This window comes from Mastigoproctus giganteus, chromosome 13, assembly GCF_048544385.1.
Source record: "Mastigoproctus giganteus isolate SK-2022 chromosome 13, ASM4854438v1, whole genome shotgun sequence".
Lineage (NCBI taxonomy): Eukaryota > Metazoa > Arthropoda > Arachnida > Uropygi > Thelyphonidae > Mastigoproctus > Mastigoproctus giganteus.
Window position 1 is genome coordinate 69,267,618 of NC_143587.1, and position 25,310 is coordinate 69,292,927.

A 25,310-nucleotide genomic window follows, 5' to 3' on the forward strand; every position below is an offset into this window, starting at 1 on the left:
TGAGCAAAGAGAGATATTATACCATTTTTCTTTATCTGACCCTGGAGCTACACATCAAGAGCCATTTAAACAATTAGTAATACCCGTTGGCTTGAAAGCAGAGGTGTTAAAATCATGTCATGATAATGTTCTTAGTGGAGGATATATGGCCCTCCAGAAAACATTGCAGAAACTTAGGAAAAACTTCTTTTGGACAGAAGACTCAACTACATTGAGTCTTGTCCATCTTGCAAGGAGCATAAAGGATACAATCCTAAGGCCAAAGTGGCCCTGATGAGAGTCCCTGTTGAAAACTCCCCTTGAGTAAGAGTGTCCCTGCACATCTTAGGACATCTACCAATGTCTTTGAAAGGACATAAATACTTGTTAATGGCAGTGGATAATTTTACACATTATGCCGAAGTGATTCCACTCCAGATACAAAAAGCTGATGAAGTTGCAACAGCTTTCGTCAACAATGTGGTCGCAAGACATGGAATCCCTATATACATACCCACGGACCAAGGTACTAACTTCATGTCTTTGTTGTTACGGCAAGTTTGTGCCGACCGGGCTAGCCGGGTGGGTCAAGTGTCTGCCTGGCAACCCAAAGGCCGCGGGTTCGAATACCGCCTCGTGCTTGGATCAGAAGAGAAAATGCAAAAACTTTGAGAGGTGCAATATGGCCACAGAAGCCAATGCGCCAACATCTAACAAAAAAAAAAAAAAAAAAAACGGCAATTTTGTGAGAAGCTGATTATTCATCAACTCCACACATCTTCCTTTCACCTCAGTGCAATGCTAAAATGGAATGTTTGAATCGTGCGTTGGCAACAATTTTGTCACATGTAGTCAACGATGCTCAATCAGATTGGGATGTTGTGGTACCACTGGTGGTCGCTGCATAACATGCTGCGACCCACAGTTCCACACAGGAATCACCCAACTTTTTGATGTAATCAAGGGATTTTGGTGTTGCCCTCTGATCTATGGCATACCCCAGTAAGACCTTACGCGTCTTTGGAAAATTACTCGGAGCAGATATGTGCACGTCTTTGGAGAACTTATGAGATAGTCTCTCAACATCTGGAAGAAGCAGTGCAAATGCAAGAACAACATAGGGCATCAATAACCATGGACAAGAATATCTGTGTAGGAAGTCTAGTCTATCTTTTTACTCCTAAAGTAAAAGTAGGTGCTACGAAGAAACTAGCTCGTTTGAGCACAGGTTCTTATCAAGTGATCAGTCAAACCTCACCAGTTAACTTTGGGATACAGCATCTGTATCATCCTAAAGATAATCAACTAGTGCATGTAGATCAATTGACAAAGGTAGTTGATCGGAAAATTTTTTCTGAACTAAGAACAGAGGAATCGAAAGATATTGAACTTCCAGATAAAACGTGTACGGAGACAGTGCCAAAATAAACATGGATCTTTGACAATCCTGAGGTGGAAGTGTGCAATTAGATCACACCTATTGGACCCCAGACCAATAGTAACCGAACCAACTAGAACTGTAAGCATTCCAGTGTCCATTCCTTTGTCGTCTTTGTCATCTAGGAATCAGAAAACCCAGTCAAAGATAGAACAGTCTATGAATTCAGAAAGAACTGCCCAAGTACCTACCCAATCCCATATATATAATTTGTGTAGTCATGACTGTATGACTCATATCCCACAGGAAGTGATTGTAACACCTCAGTCACAGAATAAGTATTAGTGCTTGAGACAGCTTCTGTTGTAGGAGCAGAAGCAAAATGTGGTATTCCCATTGGTGTGAGAGGGGTAGAGAGAGAGAGAGAGAGAGAGAGAGAGAGAGAGAATGATGTACCTCCAGATTAAAATGATAGAGTACAATGGGATGCAGATAATGCAGAACCGCCGAGCAGATCAGAGAGAACAATAAAGTGGATGTTAGGTCCACTGGCCTCGAGATTGGATCAACAAAAGATCAGAACTCCAAAGGATTTGATTTGGCAGGCTTACTCAGAGATGCTTGGAGTTGACAGGAAACAGGTTTCGCTTGTTTTGATCTCATAAGAGAGCAGGTTGCCTCCAACATCAAGTTTCTTGAAAGTGAAATCGACACGTGAGGAGAATGTTCTTATATCTAAAAAAAAATATATATATATATACATATAATGACTTCTAGCCTCTACCGAAAGTGACAGTTTTTTTTTTCTATCTTTGTAGACTATTCGACATGACTGATGATTCAGTCATGAAGTTCAATCTGAAAGATTTGCTGAAGATTTTGACATTTGAGATATATTTAATGTCCAGTCAAATTGATATCGAACTTTGTCAGGTGAAGCATGGTGCTTATGTTTGTGAAATGTGCAAACCTTCTGTGGCTCTGCATAAGCTGATTCCCCATAATAGTTGTTCCATAGTGAATTGTGGAAATTGCCTCAAACAGTGGGTATCCAGTATTCTTCTGACAAATGGCACTTTGATCCCACAAGAGCATTTTATACTGAAACAGTCCTTAAAAGAAAATGGCACTTGTCACATACCAGTGTAAAAGGGATGGAGAGGTTTGCGATGTAGTAAAGATCGTTGTAAGAGAAGCCTTGAATATTGTTATGAGTCCAATTAATTTCGTACAGGATGTGTTTGGTGACATTCCCTCTAACAGTGTCAAAGGATAATTTGCACCAGACTAGACTTGTGAGACATCTGATGTCCAACGAGCAAGCTCATTTTGAAGAGCAAGGGTTGGAAATTATGTTTACAGATCCAGTTTTCACTACAGTAGAGAAAGGTACATTGATAATAAGGAAATTTGGTAATGAAAGAACTTATGTGATAAATGAAGAACCACTGCAGTCAGGGGTGCCTTGTGAGTTTGTACTAACCCCAGGACCATTGAAGTTCCTTTTTATTAGCATTAGCATTAGTAGAGGCATTTGATGCAAGAAAGCAAGCTTATGCAGCATCAGCCAAAAAAATAAAGTAAAATAAATAAATAAAAAATAACCACTACCACTTCACCCCTCTGTTCGTTCGAAATACCTGTCCAGCTGAGCCTTAAACTTATTTAGGCTATCAACTTCCACGACAAGGGATAGAAGTCTGTTCCACCTACCAACCACCCGCTGGCTAAAGGCAAATTTCCGCACATCTATCCTACATCCGTCTTTCCTCAATTTGAATTTATGCCCTCTCAGGTGATTATTCTGAGCAAGAGGAAGAATCCCATCAGCATTGAGCATGCTCAAACCATTCAAGGCTTTGTACACCTCTATCAGATCACCTCGCTGGTGCCTAGTCTCCAGACACTGTAATTCGCAAAACTTAAACCTTTCTTCATAAGAGCACCCCTTTGTTCCATTCATTAATCTTGTTGCCCTTCTCTGTACTCGTTCCAGCAGCTCTACATCCTTCTTGAAATGAGGCCTCCAGGCCTGTATACAGTACTCTAGGTGTGGCCTGACCATTGCCTTATACAAGGGAATAATCACCTCCTTATCCCTGCTAGAAAAATTCCTATATATCATTGACAATACACCATAAGCTACTCTTGCAGCCCGTCTGCACTGCTCAGAGAACTTCATATCTGCCTGCACAACCACCCCCAGGTTCCTTTCATTCTCTACCACCGTTAGTGTAGTACCACAGAGTTGATACGTCACTCTGCGGTTAGTGCTTCCCATATGTAGTACCTTACATTAATCAATGTTAAACTTCATTTTCTACCTCTCACAGCCCATCTGCTCAACTTTTCTAGATCCTGTTGCAGGAGAATACTGTCATTAGTGTCCTTAACAACCCTGCCAACCTTCGTATCATCTGTAAACTTGGACATTAAGCTTGATATACAATCATCAATATCATTTATAAATACAGAAAACAATAAAGGACCCAATACTGAACCCTGAGGGACTCCACTAATAACATTAGTCCACGATGAGCAGTGTCCATTGATTACCACTCTCTGTCTTCTCCCCCTCAACCACCACTTTATCCATACCAGCAATTTGTCTCCAATGCCACACTGCTCCAATTTGTGCAGCAGTCTTCCATGTGCAACAGTATCAAAAGCCTTTCTAAGATCCAAGTATATAAAGATAAGAAATTGACTTTATCTTTGAAGGAAAATATCTCCGCCACCAAGCAGGTGTAAGAGCTCGTATTTGGTTGGTCTGAATGCGTGCGGATGTTAAATGGAGTGCCCGGGGAGGAAGGTACCAAAAGTTTTTATTTCAAAGTTATGACTTTCAAAATTCTTCTTGAGTTTGTCGCAACAAATTTTTGGTGCCAGTTTTGGATCGTATTGTGAAAAATGTGAAGGTTTTTGGGCCTGGACACCGAAAGTTTTGTATCCTCTGCTGAAAGTTAACTGGGTGTACCAGGTTTCAGACCACTGCCTCTCAGTGTTGTGCGGCAGAGGCACTTAAAACTTTGAAAAAAATTTTGTGATTTGCTCTGCATAGCGCAGGTGGCCTCCACGGAGGGGGTGCTGGTGCCTCATGCGTATTGTATTTTTGAGCTGAGTTTTTGCGCAGCTTCTTTGGAAGCCTGTTTAAACATCTACACCGGGTTTCAACAAAATTGAAGATTGTTGAGCAGGACCATCTTCAAAATTAGGCCACTTGATGTGGAATCACCCTATTCCATGATTAAGAAGTGAGCAGTAGAATTTAAATGAGGAAGAGAGAGAGAGCCTAGATGATGACCCACGCTGTGGAAGAACTGTATTGTCCCTCAGTCCAGAAGTTGTTGATAGTGTGCAAGATTTGGTAATGAGTGACCAACAAGTGACAATTTGGTACATTGTCAGCAACTTATGCATCTCATCTGAATGTGTGTGTACCACATATTAACAGAAGTTCTCTCTATGATAAAGGTGTCAGCATGATGGATTCTAAAGTTGATGACAGCAGCTCAAAAACACACAAGAAGGTCAAGTCAGTTCCTTCTCCTGGAAAGGTGATGGCATCAGTTTTTTTTTTTTTTTTGGATGCTGATTGAATGTTGCTTACCTTCAGAAAGACCAGGCAGCCATAGGGGCATAATACATGCAATTCATTTGCATGAAAACATCAAAGACAAATACTGAGGAAGACTCTGCAAAGGGGGTCTTGTTCTGCCAGGACAACACACCTGCTGACAAGTCTGTAATTGTCTTGACTGCACTGCATGAGTGCAGGTTTGAAATCTTAGACTATCCTCCATATTGACAGATCTAACACCATAGGATTTTCACTGATTTCCTAATTTGAAAAAATACCTGGCTATAATCCATTTTCCCACTGATAGGGACATCGTTACTGCAGTGAATGCATTTCTGGAGACTCAAGAGAGAACTTTCTTTACAGCTGGAATCAGAATAAGATATCACTGTGTAATATCATCTTATTCTGTTTATATTCTCTTTTATAATCCTTTACTATACAATAATATTATACTTTGTAATTTACTGGTGATCTTACATTTTATGATAAAAATAAATATCTGTGATAGGACCCAATTTACATACATTGCAAAGTCCAAATATTTATTATTTGGGAAGAGGATAGTAGTGTAATTTTAAATAGTACACTAATAGTTTTGCCCTATCCTGTATAAATATTAATTATAAAATTTAAGTTGGAAAATTTAAATAATCTAATTGTATCTCAAGTTATACGAGATAAATATTACACAGAAAGCCTGTTATACTTATATATATATATATATATATATATATAATTTTGTTGTGTTTTGTGGTCACATGCAATGGTTTAGCATTTTGGCTAACAGGAGATGAAATTAGGTAAGGAAATAGGATAGTACAGCCACTCCCCGACTTATGCAAGAGTTGCGCTCCACGGAACGTTACATAAATTGAATTTTACGTAAGTTGGAATTTCCCTAAATGCTTATGCAGCACTTGCAACTATGCGCGCTGAATTTGATTGAAGCAAAAAATAAATGTTTAATGAACATGTAAATATAATTATTTATTCAATTTTTTTGTTTCATGTGCAGAAAAAATTGCAAAAGTGTACAAAATTACAAAAATTTCAAAATTATAAAATTACAAAATGAGAGAGGAGATAGGCATAACATCAGCAAGTTTTACTTTTTGAGCATGGTTGACAGAATTAACTCTCCAGCTGATAAGCATCCCACTGCGGAAGTTGAGGGCTGTGGAGATTTAGAAGGAACTTTTTCCAACACATAAAAAATTTCTCTGCAGCTGCAGAATTGGCACTGGCGACTTCACCACATACTTTAATGTTTTGGAAACCAGCACGATGCTTGAACCTATTAACCCACCCATTGCTTGCCATGAACCTGGCTTGGGGTTCACCGTAATTATCCTTAATATCTTCATTAATACTTCTTGTGTTTGCTTGAATGGGCATTGGACTCAGGGCACTTGCATCTGAATCTGATTTTCCATCCATATTATTAATAGCTTTTCCATCTTTGATATAGCACCTGAATGCTGTTTTGTGATCACTGTTGATCTTAAATGCATTGATCCTTTAACATGTTCTTTTATATGCGCACTGTTTGTCCCTTAAAATAGTATTCACTCTTGAAGTAGCAAGACCTAATGCCATGGAAAAAGGCAAACTTTGTCCTGCTTCTTACTTCTTAATCTTCATTTCTAAATCAATTTTGTTTCGTTTCCTAGCACTGCCAGCACTTGCACTTTCCATTGATCCCTTTCCCTTCACCATTGTAATAAGTAAATAGAAATGGAGAGAAGATTCTGAAAATTTGTTTTTTATATTATTGAAGATTTCAGTGAAGGGGAACTCATTTCGCCATAATACTGTAATGTCAAAACCTACAGAATTCCACAGAATTATCAGTATTATTGCAAATGCAATAAGATCGAGTTTACTACCCACTTATAATAGATTGCGCTAACAGAAAAGCCCAACAAACCAGAAAGTGCAAATTGTTTTTATTAATTTATGGTAGTGACCTCCAGAAATGTGTTTTAGAAAAATATCACAATGGTGTTCAAAATTGAATCTTATAACAGACCATATGATGAAAGTGTAGTGCAATTTCCATTGCTAAACAGGTGCCTATTACAGGCACAAGAACTCACATCCCACCCAAGACCACCGAACCAAGACGGTATACCGTCCGCCTACATTCCCTATTATCCAGGCGTGTCAGGACGGATCTCCAAAATCCTCGGATATTACAACATCAAATGCGTGCAGTTACCCTGCAGAAACCTACGTTCACTTGTCTCCAGTGTGAAGACCCTTGTCACACCTCTCTTACGCAGCAATGTAATATATCGCATCACCTGTAGAGACTGTGACAGCTGCTACATAGGAGAGACATCAAGACGTCTTCAAGATCGCCTTATGGAGCATGACAGAGCAATCCGGCTTGCCAAAACTGACCAATCCGCAGTCGTGGAACATTTTTGGGCCACCAACCACGATCTTGATCCCAAACATGACTTCGAAATAGTAGACCACTCACAACACTTTCGCCACCGCCTATGGCTAGAGTCACTTAATATATTAAACAATCCAAAGGCCATAAACCGCTGCAAAGGCACACGTCTGCACCCCATTCTAGAGACAACCATTTTAACACTGGAGTAAAAAGCAGCGCACGTCCATGCAACAACAATAGGAAATGAATAACGTGCCTCACTCTCAACTCATTGTACTTATCCGTTGTATTCAAATCATATTATCAGTTGAAAAAGAGACGCGTCAGTCTTGAAAGCTTCTGCCATTGTATATTTTATTGTATTATATTAAACTGGGTTATCATTGTATATATTTTTCATAGCAATTTCCATTATAAAAATGAACTTTTAGAGAGATAGCTTAGTTATATAGCAAAAATTTGAACTTCTGAGGTCTTGAAACAAAATTCGAAAAAAAAGCAGCAGTGTGTTATTGGGTTCACATTAATTGTGAACATTATTCTGAGCAAGAGGAAGAATCCCATCGGCATTGAGCATGCTCAAACCATTCAAATCACCTGAGAGGGCATAAATTCAATTAAGGAAAGACAGATGTGCGGAAATTTGCCTTTAGCCAGCAGGTAGTTGGTTGGTGGAACAGACTTCCATCCCTTGTTGTGGAAGTTGATAGCCAAAATAAATTTAAGGCTCAGCTGGACAGGTACTTCGAATGAATGGAGGGGTGAAATGGGAGTGGTTTTTTTTTTTTTTGGTTTTTTTGGCTGATGCTGCATAAGCTTGCTTTCTTGCATCATATGCCTCTACTAATACTAATACTAATACTATATAATATCAAAGTTATTCCCTGCATCCAGTTGTTTTGTGACTGCATCATAGTATCCAATCAAATTGGTCAGGCAAGACTTCCCCTTAACAAAACCATGCTGTGTCCGAGCTATAACTGAAGTCTTGTCTAGATGATCCTGCAGTGCTTCTTTAACCAGTGCCTCCATTAATTTTCCTGGAACAGAAGTTAAACTCACAGGTCTATAATTACTTGTGTCAGCCTTTGATCCTCCTTTGTGAATTGGGGTCACATTTGCACATCTCCAGTCCATGGGTACCTCCCCTGAGTCCAAGGAAGCTCTCATAATTATGGCTAAGGGTTTTTTTACTTCCTTTGCTGCCTCCTTTAATATAACTGGATATATCCCATCCACCCCAGGTGCCTTTCTTGTGTTTATCTTCAACAATTTCTCCTCCACTTTACTCTCAGTTATTACAAGATTCTCTAGTTTACTGCCAGAGTTGAATACACCTCTGGCATTCCCCTCGCTGAATAACTCCTCATGTGTGAATGTCGATACAAAATATTCATTTAGTTTGTTAGCTACCTGAGCAGGATCATCAACAGTTGACCCATCGATATCAAGTGGACCAATCTGATTCATCCCCTTCATTCTAGAGTTTACATAAGTAAAGAACTCTTTGCTGTTTTTCTTCGCATCCCTTGCCAAGGATTTCTCGTAATCTGCCTTCGCCTGCCTAACCTCCTTTGTAACTTGGTTACAGATCAACTTGTATCTATCATAGGCTTCTGTGTCACGTGTTAATTTGTATGTATCCCATGCATTTTTCTTCTCTGCCATATGCCTCATTAGTTCATCTGACATCCATTTAGGCCTAAACCTTGAACAATATTTCTTAGTTGGTATGTAAAGCCTAGTAGCTTCCAAGATAAGTTCTTTGAATGCTTCCCATTTTGAATTTGCTGTTGGTAACATCATCAGTTGATCCCACTGTATAGAATTTAAATACTGTCTCAGTCCATCGTAGTCGCCTTTACGAAAGCAATACCCCTTCCCTTTACCCCTAATGGTAGTTACCTCTTTGAGTAAATTCCACTTCAGAACACTGTGATCACTGCCACCTAGTGGTTCATTTATATGCAGATTCTTAATGCATGAACAATCACTACTGATAATCAAATCAAGAGTATTACTCCCTCTAGTTGCCTCCCGAACATGCTGATATAGAAAACAATCATCCAATAAATCCACAAAAGCCTTGCTAGCGTGTGAGTGACCAGCCCCCAATTTCCAGTCAATATCTGGGAAATTAAAATCCCCCATTATAAGACCCTCTGATTTACTGGCCCACTCTATTTCTCTGTACAGTTTCTTATTATACTCATCAGAGTCATTAGGCCTATAGCACACTCCTACTCTCAATTTTGATCTCCCAATGCTTATGTCACACCAAACTGACTTGACACTGCACTGTCCAGTGATGTCGACTGGCTTCACTTCCTTGGATTTTATGTGTTTCTTAACTAATAGCATAACCCCTCCTCCCTTCCTATCCCGTCTATCCTTTCTGTAGACATTGTACTCCCCAAATTCCAGTTCTGCATTCCTTATATCTGTGTGACACCACGTCTCTGAAATCCCAACAATATCTGCCTTTGATGTTTTGAGCAATACCTCAAATTCATCAAATTTATTTACTGAACTCCTAGCATTGGTGTACATGCAAGTATACATGCACCTGCTCTTCCTCTTAGCCACCCTAACACAACCCATGTGTTTACTTGTACCCCCATGATTCCCAGCAGTCTCTGAAATATTCTGCATCTTATTTTCCAGCTGCTGCTCATTCCAATAGAAGCAGTGCAAGAATCACTTTCTCCTATGCCAGTGGCTACTGTTAATCTATTAGTCCTTGTATCCCCCCCAATCTAGCAGTTTTCCGACCCACCTAACACTGCTTCGATAGCATCAGCAAACATTCTTGCACCCTTTCTATTTAAGTGTGTCCCATCCCTGTAGAAGCAGTCTCTCCTGTTAACAAGTACAGACCAGGCAGAAAAAAATTCTACCCCTTGAGCCCTGCACAATCTTTCCAGGGCCGAATTGATCGACAGAGCTCTCATCATATACTCCCTCCTATCGTGTCTGGGCAGAATTGCAGACACTTTCAAATTCAACCCTAATTCACGGCTTTGTTTCATCAGTGACCTGTACTTGTTAAGTAATTCCGACGGTCTCCTACTCTTAATATCATTAGTGCCAAGGTGTACAACTATATCACCTTTTGTGCCCTTAAAAATGATATCCGCTCTACAACGTCATCAACCTTTGCCCCTGGCAGACATACCCTGGTCCTGTTCCACCTATCCTTTTTACAAAGCATGTTTCCCGTTTACTAGTTCCTTTGGGACCAGCGCATTCTGCCTTGGGGGTTGCCGCTGTGTTGCGCGATGACCAAGTGCAAGCTCTGGCATTGGTGTGGGCAGCTGAGAGCTTGATGGGCCCCTCCCTTGTAATCCTTCGAGGGCATCCACCCTGTCCTTCAAGCTCTCATATAGGCCCATAACAACGCTGAGTTATCGCCTGATTTCCTTACACTCCTTGCATCGCGCACATACAAAGACATCCCCCATGGCAGTATCATGTCCCATACCTGACTGCTCCGCAAACATCAAGCAAATAATGCATCATAAAAGGCTGTGATTCAGAGGGCAACTGCCCCCCTCAGTTCTCCCCTGAGCCACAGCATTCCCATTAGCTTGAGCCTTTTGCTTTGCTGCTCTGGTTTGAGTCATGATTTCGATTTACTTTCAATAAAATTTCAATTTCAGTACAAAATTAAATCCTAAACTTGTATCCCAACACAGTTATAATGCTATATTTATGTTTCAGTAATGAGTGTTATCTACGAAATCTGCGAGTGTTATTTAAGAAATATTTATGTTTCAGTAATGAGTGTTACCTACGAAATATTTATGTTTCAGTAATGAGTGTTATCTACGAAATATTTATGTTTCAGTAACGAGTGTTATCTACGAAATCCCTTTATATAACTTCCGTATCAAGTTATGTATTAATTATTTATTTTTACTAATTATTTATGTTACGTAACCTAAGTGGGTATATGTATAGTTAAAAGTACAATTTAATTGCCAATGAAGTTCGACAAGATTAATAGATTTTACTGATTAATTTTCGCGTAATAATGGCGGCTATTTACGAACGGTAAACACGTGGATTTGATACCCTTTCCGATATAAGTAATTCCTACAAAATCTCTATCTAAGTTACTTTAAACTTAAGTACCGCAAATAGGAATATAAAGCTACTCTAGAAAATAAGTTAATATGTCAATTTAAACTAATAAAGCAGAAAATAAATCAGAAATAACTTCTCTGTTCCAAGAGCGGCAGAAAGGCACATCCACATGTAGTTTTGCAGAATTGGATTCCCGAGTTCAGAGATCAGGGACTCTCACCCTGAACAAATATGAGTTTCATTTTCACATAGTTGTAACTCCTTTTTTTGCTGTTTTTGGTCCCCAGATATCAGCCCTGGAAATTTAGTTCTCCCAGTAAAACGAGCTCTGGACCAATGGAAGCATGGAAAATGTGAAGGGGGGGGACCAATATATATACTCAGGTGAGAACAAAGGAGGAGAGAATTTTGGTGGAACAGACTTTTTGGACACACTCTTGCTGTCAGAACTTTTGAATATAGCCTTTGCTCGCACCTATGCTACTTTTGCCAGGAGTTCTAGATTGATAGAAGAATTGCTGAGAAATCCAGAGACACCCCATTCAGATTGAAGAAGACATAACCGCCATTACCTAGGAACCTCATTGCCCAGAGATCACCTAGCCGAAATTTCTAGCAGAGCTGAATAGGACGGAACAATACAGTCGCTGTTCCAGATACGGTTGGACCGAATCATTCCTTATACTGGTAAGTTTTACTTACTCTTACCCTCTTTGTATTTATAGATAAGCATTCCTCCTCATTAGCATATTTACTGTCTTATCTAGTTAATACATTAGCATTAATGTGACTATACAATGCTCAATTGTTACTCAAAGTTTTAGTACAGTACCTGTGCATACATGTATATACCTGTTTACTCCTGTGAGATGTGGATTGCAAACCAGAAGTTGAGCAAGATACCATAGAAGAATCACACGAAGAACATAAACATGTCACTAACCCACACCACCAGCTAGAGACACATAAGGTATCTCTTTTATTCATATTAGTAATATAGGTGTAAGAAAAAGATGTTTTATCCTCATACGTTTATTATATGTATGTTTCTAATATAGTAATAATAATAAATTACATTCTGTTTAAGTATCCTTGCCTCTTACCTGTTCCCTTGCTACACATTAGCCATAGCACAAGTTTTATAGTAAAAGAATTATTATTGCAGCATTCCGAGATCTGACTATAATAGATAGGGTCTTGGAGTGGGAACACAATGCTGATCTGATGCTGCAAGTTCTATTCTCCACGTTGCTGAATAGATCTTTAGGGCAAGAGATCATTGTCCTATTATAAAAACCACTAGGCAGTCATATAAGTTCATTGGTGTTTTTTCGGGACATGCTTTATTTAAGGTTTTGTAGCATCCAAACCATTCCCGGAATGTAGGCAGCGTTCAAAACATTTTAGATAATTCAGAATATTAAAGCCCAGCCCACCGTAACACGAATGCCCAGATAAAAGCCAATGTAACACTGTAGAGTAAGTTTTCTAAACACCAAGGGCCAGCCTTAAATTTTATTCAGTATTTGTATGGGTAGGACAGATATGGAGGCTAATTTATGTATAGGCACATGACGCACTGGACGGCAGCAGCTTGTCAAAGCTCCCCCCCCCAAAGGAATAGTTCACAGGGCACCTAGAAAATGCTGATATTGCATGCCTATTGACCTTTAGCCCAGGGACTCCTTGCAAGACTAAATCCATTGCTGAGCAGACATGTCATCGTCTAAAATCCATGAGGACAAGTTTCTCCTTTTGTTTTATGCTGATTTCACAAAGGATATATAAAAAATATAGACATTGCTCTTATTAAACCTGAGGGACTCACATCTGGTGAGTATGGGCTCGGCAAACCCAGAGTCCTTAGTTGGATATCATTATTCGTCTCTTTCTTGCTTTCTTGACAATTCCTTTCTATTTCTGACTCTCCCTCTCTCTCTCGGGGTAACGTGGGAACTTTTTTTTTTTTTTTTTTTTTGGCTGGTGCAGCATAAGCCTGAGGCTTCCTTGCACCACCATATGGCTAATAATAATAATAATAATAATAATTCCTATATTCTTTGGGTATAAGCAGACACCACAAAAAACTATCAAGCTGTTTTATGGAGGTTTGGAAGGGGAATTAGGCCACAATGCATGAGGTGAGGCCAATGAGACAATATGTTTTTGTTTGGGAATAGAAGATATGTCAAATTTTATATCTGGACTCTTCTGAAAAGACTGCAAAATTGAAATGAAGCTTACCTATGCCATAACGAATAACCTTTTCTTCTGGCTGTGTCCGTTGTAGAATTTGTAACTTTAATAACTTTATTCTTTCTTGGTAGGAATCCATTTTTGGTACTATCTGGCTGTCTTCCATCCTGAACACTGATGGCACACCACGGCCTGTGAATATATTGTAAATCGGTTAAAAGTAATACATAGTATTAATTGATTTATTGATGTTATTTAGAACAGCTGCTGGAATCAGAGTTTTCTCTATGATTTCAGCATCTTGAGGGTTATCCCTAATTTCAACAGCTTTAAAATTAGTTAGCAATGCCAAGTAATTAAATAGAATACATTATTAAAACAAGACATACAAGTTAGTGTATTGCATCAAGCCTGTATGTATGAAGTCAACTGAAGTTGATTACATGGCATCATTTTATTTACATCTCATACTGTGAATGCCTTTACGAGTTGCCTGTTTGTTATACTTTGAATAAGTAATGTATCCCCAATAGAGAAGATTATTCTTGCTTATTCTTAGTGGGTACCACCACCAAGATGAATGTTTAAGGGCTATTTGGTCCCTCACTGGTGGGTGGCTAGGTAACCAGTAGTATAACTACTGACAACCCAGCTGTGAAATGAATCCACAATATGAGAGATGTCAAATGGTGTATGGTAGTTTAAAACTCAATAAAAATTTATGGTTGAAAGCCTGAGACTATGGAAAACTTAGAAGACATCCATGGAAGTTAGTGCATTGCATCAAGTCATGTAATCAATTTCGGTTGACTTACTATGTACAGACTTGATACAGTGCACTAACTTGTATGTCTAGCAAGTTATCTGTAGTTTGAGGCTTTGGACCTCACATAACCTAACCTAATTGTGTATTCTAAGACTTTACTTAACAAGTAAGAGAAAACCATTAAATAGGACTGAATTTTAAAGTGTCCGAATTCTGCAAAGTCATAGAATTGTTTTCACAGAGATGGAATACACTTATATAGAAGGGGTGCAAGAATATTTGTGAATTCTAACAAGGCAGTCTTATGCAGGTCAGAAAACTCTTAATTGGGGAGGGGGAGAAAATACAGAGAGTAATAATTTAAGTGTAAGATTTGTTAAACTTATAAATAAGCACATATTTACTTGCCTTATACATAAATGCTAGGGTTATAGCATTATCATTAGTAGAGACATACATTGCAAGAAAGCAAGCTTATGCAGCATCAGCCAAAAAAAAAAAAAAAAAAACTGCTCCCATTTCACCCCTCCGTTCATTCCAAATACCTGCCCAGCTCAGCCTTAAATTTATTTAGACTATCAACTTCCACAACAAAGGATGGAAGTCTGTTCCACCAACCAACTACCCGCTGGCTAAAGGCAAACTTTCGCACATCTGTCTTTCCCCAATTTGAATTTATGCTCTCTCTCAAGTGATTATTCTGAGCAACAGGAAGAATCCCATCAGCATTGAGTATGCTCAAACCATTCAAGGCTTTGTACACCTCAATCAGATCACCTCGCAGGTGCCTAGTCTCCACACACTGTAATATGCAAAATTACAGCCTTTCTTCGTAAGAGCAAGCCTTTGTTCCATTCACTAATCTTGTTGCCTTTCTCTGTACTCGTTCTAACAGCTCTACATCCTTCTTAAAATGAGGCCTCCAGAAATGTATACAGTACTCAAGGTGTGGCCTGACCATTGCCTTATACAAGGGGATAATCACCTCCTTATCCCTGCTAGAAAAATACCTGTATATAATTGACAAGACACCATGAGCTAATCTTGCAGACCATCTGCACTGCTCAGAAAACTTCATATCTGCCTGCACAATTACCCCCAGATCCTTTTCATTCTCTACCACTGTCAGTGTAGTACCACAGAGTTGATACGTTACTCTGGAGTTATTGCTTCCCATATGTAGTACTTTACATTTGTCATTGTTAAACTTCATTTGCCACCTCTCAGCCCATCTGCTCAACTTTTCTAGATTCTGTTGCAGCAGCGTACTATCATTAGTGTCCTTAACAATCCTGCCAACTTTCATATCGTCTGAAAACTTGGACATTAAGCCTGATATACCACCATCAATATCATTTATAAATACAGAAAACAACAATGGACCCAACACTGAACCCTGAGGGACTCCACTAATAATATTATTCCATGAAGAGCAGTGTCCATTGATTACCACTCTGTCTTCTTCCACTCAACCATCCCTTTATCCATAGCAGCAATTTGCCTCCAATGCCACACTGCTCCAATTTGTGCAGCAGTCTTCCATGTGCAACAGTATCAAAAGCCTTTCTAAGATCCAAATATATGATATCAAAGTTATTTCCGGCATCCAGTTCCTTTGTGACCACATCATAGTATCCAATCAAAGTGGTCAGACAAGGCTTCCTCTTAGCAAAACCATGCTGTGTCCGATCTGTAACTCAAGTCATTTCTAGATGATCCTGCAGTGCTTCTTTAACCAGTGCCTCCTTTAATTTCCCTGGAACAGAAGTTAAACTAACAGGTCTATAATTACTTGTGTCACCCTTTGTGAATTGGGGTCACATTTGCACATCTCCAGTCAATGGGTACCTCCCCTGAGTCGAAGGAAGCTTTCATAATTATGGCTAAGGGTTTACTTACTTCCTTTTCTGCCTCCTTTAATATAACTGGATAGATCCCATCCACCCCGGGTGTCTTTTTTATGTTTATCTTCAACAATTTCTCCTGCACTTTCCTCTCAGTTATTACAAAATTATCTAGCTCACTGCCAGAGTTTAATTCACCTCTGGTATTCCCCTCCCTGAATACTCCTCATGTGTTAATGTAGATGCAAAATACTAATTAGATTTGTTAGCCACCTGAGCAGGATCATCAACAGTTGAACCATCAATATCCAGTGGACCAATCTGATTCATCCCTTTCCTTCTAGAGTTTCCGTAGGTAAAGAACTCTTTTCTGTTTTTATTTGCATTCTCTGCCAAAGATTTCTCATAATCTGCCTTTGCCTGCCTAATCTCCTTTATGACTTATAAGTTAGACAAGAAGCAATGGGTTTGATTGTATGATTGCTTTTTAAAAAGGAAGTATGTATGTCAGAGCTGAGATTGCGGATGACTAACAGAAAGTGGTGAGATCTATACGTAATTACCTATATGCAAGAATTAGTGGACTACAGCTGTTCTGCGGAATTTTGAGCCCATAGAGCCTTCTACACCTTGGCACAACTCCTTTGTGGCTGACTTGATTCGCCTGTCATCTAGGAAGTTACGACAAATCCTCGGACCACCAAACGAGCCCAGTGCAGTGCAACACCTTGTCCTTGTCTTAGATACAAAACCTGCATTACTTTGGATCAGTGTTTCCGGCGAATAGGTTCGTACCGTATAACTCCCTTGGAATTGACGCCCCATTATTCTACAGCTGGAAGTGCTATAGGCATGACACCCTGAAAGAAGTATATAAACTGGAACTATGGATCCTACCATTTTCACAGTTCTGAAACTTCTGTGTCTATATTAGCTTATTTGTAAATACAATGTGTTTTTTTATCTTGTAAATTCAATCATTGTAATCACTTTGAATGTTCATAATGTACACCATTCTAGCCAAACCAGGGTGCCCACTGATGTGGAAATAAAATGAGAATAATAATAACAACCATACTTCTTTAGAACCCCTGAAGTGAGTTACCGCATTCACACTTACAGCTTTTTGATGTCCCTCCTTTTCTTGCAAAATTTTATACCTTTCCCTTATCTATTTACATGCATATGACAGGCTCACATAGCTTGGGAGATGTCTCAGAGGATTGTGTTATATAGCAGAACTGACAATTTATTTCTTTTCAGAAGGACAACTGTGCGTATGTTTTAAGAAATATAACCATATTGTTTTGTTATTACTCTCCGTAACATTTGGATGATTGCAAAAGTTATTTTAGTGAGTTGTTATGCGAGCAAGTAGAAATTCACAAGTAAAATTGTTCTCATTGTACAGTAGGTTCCTTATCTAATTAATATCGTAAAGTGGGGTGCACTGTATTGTATAGCTATACACGTGGTTTGGAATGCAGTATTTATGAATGTTTAAAATTAATTTTTTGCAATTAATATTCATATTTTCGATTTTGTTGATACTTGATACTTGGGGAGAAAAATAACTCGTAAACCTGGGAACTCGTAAAGCGAGAACTGCCTGTATAGGAATTTTGCTAGCAGAGAGAGGGAGGTGATTATTCCGTTGTACAAGGCAATGGTCAGGCCTACGTGTACAGGTCTGGAGTCCTCATTTTAGGAAGGATGCAGAGTTGCTAGAACGAGTACAAAGAAAGGAAACAAGATTGGTGAGGGGAATAAAGGGGTGCTCTTACCAATAAAGGCTTAAGTTCTGAAAATTGCAGTGCCTGGAGAGTAGGCACCTGCGAGGTGATCTGATTGAGATGTATAAGGCCTTGAATGAGTGGAGCAAGCTGAATGCTGATGGGATTCTTCCTCTTGCTCAGATTAAGAATCTGAGGAGAGCATAGATTCAAATTGAGGAAAGACAGTTGTTGAATAGATGTGCAGAAATTTGCCTTTAGCCAGCAGGTGGCTGATTGGTGGAACAGACTTCCATCTTTTGTTGTGGAAGTTGATAGCCTAAATAAATTGAAGGCTGAAATGGACAGGCATTTAGAACGAATGGAGAGGTGAAATGGGAGGGTTTTATTTTTTGGCTGATGCTGCATAAGCTTGCTTTCTTGCATCGTATGCCTCTACTAATGCTAATGCGGAACAGTGTCAAAAGCTTTACTGAAATCTAAGTGCTTGACAGATACAAAATTATTTTTTGTATCCAGTTCCATTGTTATTACACATAGTAGCTAATCATACTGGTTGGATAACATCTCCCCTTAATAAATCCATGCTGTGATTTGCATATATCTGTATTCCTTTCAAGATGATCCTGCAGTATTTTTTTAACCTGACTCCATTATTTTCCTGGAATAGAAGTAAAGTTTACAAATCTGTAATTACTCAATTCACTCTTTTGTTTCCTTTTGTAAATAGTGACATTTATACATATCCAATCAGTAGAGATCTCTCCTGAATCCAAGGATGCTGTCAAAATTATGTCCAAAGGTTTGCTTCTTTTAACCTTCCATTGCTAGTATATGCTGCCTAACAGATACCACTTTTTAATTTTTTTTTAAAGGAAATCACATCCTTCTGTGTAACGTGTTAGCCTATTCTATAAATGCTTATACAATATTTTCTGTTTTCATTTTGATATACTATGAATTATGAAACATTTATTTTTTTTGCTTGGCATTTCACAGATGTCAGTTGTCTAATGTTACCATAGAACTTTGATTTTGTCAACTAAATGTGAACAGCTGACAAATCTAGTTCAGTTAACTTGCATTTACCAGACAATACACAGTTTTAAATTCATTAAAAAAACTAAACATTTATTTATTCTAATTAAAACAAAAACAGGTATCACACAGATGTCATGTGAGTGTCTTTGTTAAATTGAGAATGACAGTTTTTGTTAAATGGAGTGACAGAAGGTTAAAATACCTTATTTACTTTTAGTTTCAACAGTTTCTCTTCACTTTGTTCTTAGTTATTACAGAATCAGTTAGCTTCCAGTTATAACTTGATGCACTTCTGGTATTCCCATTTCTAAAAACTTCTTCACACATAAATGTAGATGTGAAATATTTATTTAATTTGTCAGAAACACAAACAGGATCATCAACAGTTATGCCATTCGTATTTAGTGAGCCAATGTGGGTCATCCCTTTCCTTCTATTGTTAAAATAAGTAAAGAATTCTTTGTTACTTTTTTTTAATTTTTAGCCAAGGACTTTTCATAATCTGCCTTAGCTTAACTTAACCCCGATAGTGACTTGATTGCAGACTAGTTTGTACTTATAAGTTTTTATGTCCCCTGATAATTTAAATAATTACATGCATTGTTTTCTTTGCCATTAGTCTCATCAGTTCATGTGACCATCCATTTAGGTCTAAACCTTGAACATTATCTTAGTTGGTATAAAAAGTGCAGTAGCTTCTATAATTACATTCCTTGAATGCTTCACGTTTAGAATATGCAGTTGGTAACATCGTCAGTTGGACACACTGAAAAGACTAAAAACTGTGTATGACCATTGTGAAATGACCTGTGTATGACCTTTATGAAAGCAAAATCTTTTTTCCTTACCCTTGTCAGCAGATATATCTTTAAATATATCCTACATTAGTATATTATGATCACTGTCACCTAGTGGTTCCTTTATCTGGATATTTTTTAATTCATGATAAGTTACTGCTGATAATCAGAATAAGAGTACTGTTTTCTCTTCTTGCCTCTGCTGCAGCAAAGGCAAGAAGAGAAAACAGTACTCTGTTGCAGAAAACAAGCTGCTGCAGAAACTGTCATCTAATAAATCCAGAAAATTTTCAGATATTGACTAGAACCTAAAAGTATAAGATATTATAAGATATTCTGATTTAATTTCCCATTCTATCTGTGTGTAGTTTTTCATTATATATACTTATTAGTCATTTGAGAGTAGCAGGTTTCTACCCTCATTTTAGTTTTATTATTATTAGTAGTAGTACTGGCAATTGATGCAGGGAACCAAGCTTGTACAGTATCGGATTAAAGAAAAAAATAATAATAATACCCACCTCATGTGTCCATCCCACCTATACTATGTCTAATTCTTTGTTAAATTATTCAAATCACTCATTTCCACAACACCAGATTGTAGTTTGTTCCAACAATCAGTTACTCTCTGGCCGAAAGGAAATTTTTGTATATCTAACCTGCACCATCCTTTTTCAATTTGAGTTTGTCTCTTTGTGTGCATTGTCTGAGAAAGAATTAGAATATCATCATCAAGTTTACTTAATCCATTTAAAGTCTTAAACACTTCAATCAGGTCTCCTCACAATTGCCTAATTTCCAAGTGCTACAATTTGCAGAAACTTTCCAGTTCCTTTTGTTTTGTGCAATGGCCATCCATTTACTACCCACAAACTCATGAATTGTAGTAAGCATACCTCTTTTGTATCCTTGAATAATCTTATTGTCCTTCTTTGCAAGATATCCACATCCTTCCTAAAGTGATGCTTCTGAACCTGTATGCAATACTTGAGATGTGGCCTAACCATTGCCACATACAATGGGATAATCATCTCTTTGCCCCTGCTGAATTTTGCTGGCAAAATTCTTGTATATCACTGACAGAACCCCATAAGCTGTTCTACCATCCTGTCTGCGCTACTCAAAGAACTTCATGTCAGACTTCCTCAAACAGGCCTCTGGGGTTGGGTAAATTCATGTTGTGATTTTTAAATGTTTCTCACCAACCACATATTAAAATAAGACACGGAAACTGAAATTTTAAAAACTATATATTTACTACTATTATTTACAATTAAAATAACTTTAGAACTAAAAATATAAAAATATTTAAAATATATATATACATCAAATAAAATACATTAAAATACCGGGTTAAGAGTGATAAAACCGACTGTAGCTTTCGAAGGCTCCTGCCTTCTTCTTTAGCAGTAGCTTCCTTGTACTGTGGTGCATCCTAAGTACCAGCAGGTTCATGGTCTAAATCACGTGTTTCATCACCACGTGTTCTATTCTCCTGTGTACTAGGACCGGAAGCGGCTCGGGAGCACATCATATGAAATCGTTCATCCCTTCTGAGGATCGTAGCCTCAAAGAGGGGATGAATCCACAAACCTTTGTCTCTATTAATGTTTTCTGTCGAATTAATCTGCAAACTCTCGAGCCACTTGCGGTCCCAGAACCTATGCACCCGATCAGTGATGATAGCTTTGTCTGGGGAGATCTGGTGTTCATGTCAGACTGTACAGTTACTTCTAGGTCTCTTTTGTTCTCCACCACCTTGAGTGTGAAAAAAAAAAAAAAAAAAAAGTAAATTACAGCCATTATCAACCCACTGCAGGATGGAAGCCTCCTCAACAATTCATGTTGAGGGAAATGGACCATAATCTACCAGGCTGGTCCAGTGCGGGTTGGCAGATCGACTGTATTTAGCAGTCAGGGGCTTGAACCCCGGTCTACTCAAGGAGCGGGTGCTACTGCACTCCCGCTCCTGACCACTCGGCTACGGAGACGAGTGTAGTATCACCTAATTGATCTATTATTGTGGATTAGTTGCTCATATGCAGTACCATGCATATACCAATTGCTAAATTTCGATTGCCACTTCTCAGCCGCCCATCTGTCTAATTCACTTAGGTCTTGCTGCAGTAGCATGCCTTGATTCTTGTCATTAACCACACTTCAAATCTTTGTATCATCTGCATACTTAAGACAATAAGCTTGATATACCTTCATCAATATCATTAACAAAGACTGCAGACAATAAGGGAGCTCAGCACTGAACTCAGACTCCACTAATAACATTAGTTCAAAAAGAGCAGTGCCCAGTTACCCAGTGATTACGGTATGAAAAAACTGGTTCAACGTTACTAGCCACCTGCATCAACTGATGCCCTATCGTATATTTTATGTGCTTCTTATTCTATATATCCCCCCCTACTCTCCTGTTGTCCTATCTGTAAATGTGCTCTCCGTATTCAAATTCCATATTTTTTTTTTATGAAAAACCCCAAACACGAAAGGTATCAAAACCTATAGTACTTAGTACCGTGCATGGGTTGAAGGAGAAGTATGGGGGAGGGAGATGCCGGAAACTTTGCTCTAGAGACCAAACAAGGGTTTCACCACTTCAAGCCTCCAATAAGCAAAGTGGTAGTATTTCACCAGTTGATGCAAGTCATCTACCACCTATATCCCTAGGTATGAGTGACATCATCATCATCATCAGCCATTTTCAATCCACTGCAGGATGAAGGCCTTTCCAGCAACTTTCCAGTTCCTTCTGTTTTTTGCAATGACCATCCATTTACTTCCCACAAACTCATGAATTTCATCTGTCCATCTCTGTTGTTGTCTTCCAGGTTTTCTTCTAGCTCCTTTTGGGTACCATTCTGTTATTTTCTTAGTCCATCTGTCATCATGTCTTCAAGCTGTGTGTCCTGCCCAAGACCATTTTAGTTCTTTAGTTTTGATAAGAATGTCCTTTATTTGAGTTTGCTGCCTAATCCATGTGTTTCTCTTCTTATCTAACAATCTGATTCCCAGTATAATTCATTCCATTCTTTGCTGTGTAGTTCTCAGTTTCTCTTCCATTCTTTTGGCGAGTGTCCAAGTTTCACTTCCATAAGTCATGTTGGGGAGTATACATTGGTTCATTATTTTACTTTTCAGACAAATTGGGATATTGCTCCTTGGTATGTGACTATATTTCCTGAATGCTATCCATCCAAAATTTATTCCTCTTGACTTTCAGTCATTTATCATTATTACAGCTAATGACTTGTCCCAGATAAGTATATGACTCCACCTTTTCAATTACTGTTCCTTCAATCATTATATCTGTGGCATACTTGTTCATCATTACTTTTGTTTTAGCCATATTCATCTTTAGTCCAAAATCCTTACTAACTCTGCATAACTGATTAAGATTTTCCTCTAATTCTTTGGGATCATGGCTTATGACCACAATGTCATCTGGAAATCATAAATTGTTTAAGTACTCTCCATTCACATTGACTCCTTTCTGCAACCAGCCTAATCTTCTGAAAGCTTCCTTAAGGACAGCAGTAAACAACTTTGGAGACATTGTGCACTTCCACAGCAGATGGAAGCCTGTTCCGACAATCAACCACCTGCTGGCTGAAGGCAAACTTCCACACATCTATCCTGCAATCATCCTTCCTCTACATAAATTTATGCCCTCTCATGTGTGTTAGTCTCAGCAAGAGAAAGAATTCCATTCACATTCAGCTTACTCAATTCATTCAAGGCCTTAAACACCTAAATCAGATCACCCTGCAGGTACCTAGGCTCCAGATGCTGCAATTTGCAGAACTAAAGCCTTTCTCGGTAATAGCACTGTTTTGTTCAATTCACCAATCTGTTTTCCATCTCTGCACCCATTCCAGCAGATCTACATCCTTCCTAAAGTGAGGCCTCCAGACCTGTATGCAATACTGAAGATGCAGCCTACCCATGGCCTTGCACAAAGGGATAATGACCTCCTTATCCCTGCTAGCAAAGTTTCTGTATATAATTCACAAAACCCCATAAACTGACCTTCCAGCATGTCTACACTGCTCAGAGAATTTAATATCTGACTGCAGAATTACCCTCAAGTTGTCTTTTTCATGTTCCACTGCCCTGAGTGTGGTACCATACATTTGGTACATTAATCTGTGATTAATGCTACCAATATGCAGTAACTAGCATTTATCAGTGTTAAACTTCAACTGCCATTTTTTGGCCTAATGACCCAATTTTCCTAGATTTTGTTGCAGTAGCTCACTTTGATATCTTTAATCACCCTGTCAACCTTTGTATCATCTGCAAACTTTGGCATTACTTTGTCAATATCATTAATAAATATTATTAATGATAGTGATATTAGTGAATTATTAGTGATATACCTTCATCAATATCATTATTAAATATTGAAAACAATGGATCCAGCACTGAAACCTGGGGACTCCACCGATAACATTAGTCCATGAACAGTGGTGTCCACTCCATATCTTCTTCCACTTAAACATCCCTTTATCCATAGCAGTGACTTGCTCTTAATGTCACATTGCTCCAGTTTACACAGCAGCCTTTTATATGCAATGGTATCAAAAGCTTTCCAGAAATCCAAGTATATGATATCAAAATTATTTTTTGCATCCAGTTCCTTGGTCATTGCATCACGGTAACCCATCTGATTGGTTAGACAAGACAGCCCCTTAACTAACCAATGCTGTGCCCGAATTATAACCGAAGAGTTGTCTAGATGATTCTGCAGTGCTTCTTTAACAAGTACCTCCATTAATTTCCCCGGAACAGAAGTTAAACCTAACAGGTCCGTAATTACTTGTCACCCTTTGATCCTCCTTTGTGAATTGGGGTCACATTTGCACATCTCCAGTCCATGTGTATACCTGCCCTGAGTCAAAGGAAGCTCTCATAATTATGAGAGCTTCCTTGGACCTGCAAAGGAAGTAATCAAACCCTATGGCTAAGGGTTTGATTACTTGCTTTGCTGCCATCTTTAATATAACTGGATAGATCCCATCCACCCCAGGTGCCTTTTTTATGTTTCTCTTCAACAATTTCTTCTCCACTTTGCTCTTAGTTATTAAAAAATCATTTAACTCACTACCGTAGTTTAATACACCTCTGATATTCCCTTCCCTGACTAACTCCTCATGTGTAAATGTTGATGCAAAATACTCATTCAGTTTGTTAGCTACCTGAGCAGGATCAACAGTTGAACCATCGATATCAAGTGGACCAATCTAATTTATCCCCTTTCTTCCCGAGTTTACATAAGTAAAGAACTCTTTGCTGTTTTCTGTGCATCCTTTGCCAAATATTTCTCATAATCTGCCTTTGCCTGCCTAACCCCCCTTTGTGACTTGATAACAGACCAGCTTATACCTTCCATAGGCTTCTGTGCCACCTGTTAATTTATATGTATCCCATGCCTTTTTCTTCTCTGCCAGATGTCTCATTAGTTCATATGACATCCATTTAGGCCTAAACCTTGAAC